Source organism: Octodon degus, unplaced genomic scaffold (assembly GCF_000260255.1).
Source record: "Octodon degus isolate 3935 unplaced genomic scaffold, OctDeg1.0 scaffold00195, whole genome shotgun sequence".
NCBI classification, from domain to species: domain Eukaryota; kingdom Metazoa; phylum Chordata; class Mammalia; order Rodentia; family Octodontidae; genus Octodon; species Octodon degus.
In genome coordinates this window covers 4,435,895-4,436,444 of record NW_004524771.1, presented here as the reverse complement: position 1 = coordinate 4,436,444, position 550 = coordinate 4,435,895, and the positions used below count along the sequence as shown (strand labels likewise).

Here is a 550-nt window from a genome sequence, read left to right as displayed (position 1 = left end):
GCCCCCTGGTGGGCTGAGCTGGCCACACACACACAACTAAATAAAAAAAAAAATTTAAAAAAAAAGAAACTCTAGTGATGGAAGAAATTACAGTAAGAAAAACAAGTTGCAATAAGGGAGAGCCACTTAGTATAAAGGCAAATTGGCTGCTCTCAAAACAATTAAGAGCACGGCTTGGATATTTGTATTGTAGTGTCAACAGTGCACAAAAAATGCAACCACAGGCCGGTGAGATAGCTCAGCAGACTAAGCACTTGCCAAAGCAAGTGCAGGGACCAGGGTTTGATACCTGGTCCTGCATGTCATGATGGCTCTGCCCCAAGGGCATGCTGAGCTGGCGACCAAGTCCAGGCATGGTGACACACACCTGTAATCCCAGTACCGGGGAGGCTGAAAACAGAAGGATCACTCTGAGTCTGAACTGCAGAGTGAGACCCTGTACCAGATACATACATGAAAAAAAAAAAAAAAGCAACTACAAATGCATTCGGTTATGGTCTCTAAGCATGCACGCACACACAGAAAAACTTAGTATTCCATGTTTAAGCCT

The 550-nt window shown here is 44.2% G+C and overlaps 1 protein-coding gene across 6 annotated transcripts in view; it reads right to left on the bottom strand.

Annotated features, from left to right (window-relative positions):
* Nucleotides 1-550, bottom strand: part of Gspt1 (G1 to S phase transition 1) — a 54,289-nt gene that overhangs the window by 11,979 nt on the left and 41,760 nt on the right. The gene's annotated exons all lie outside the window — the stretch shown is intronic.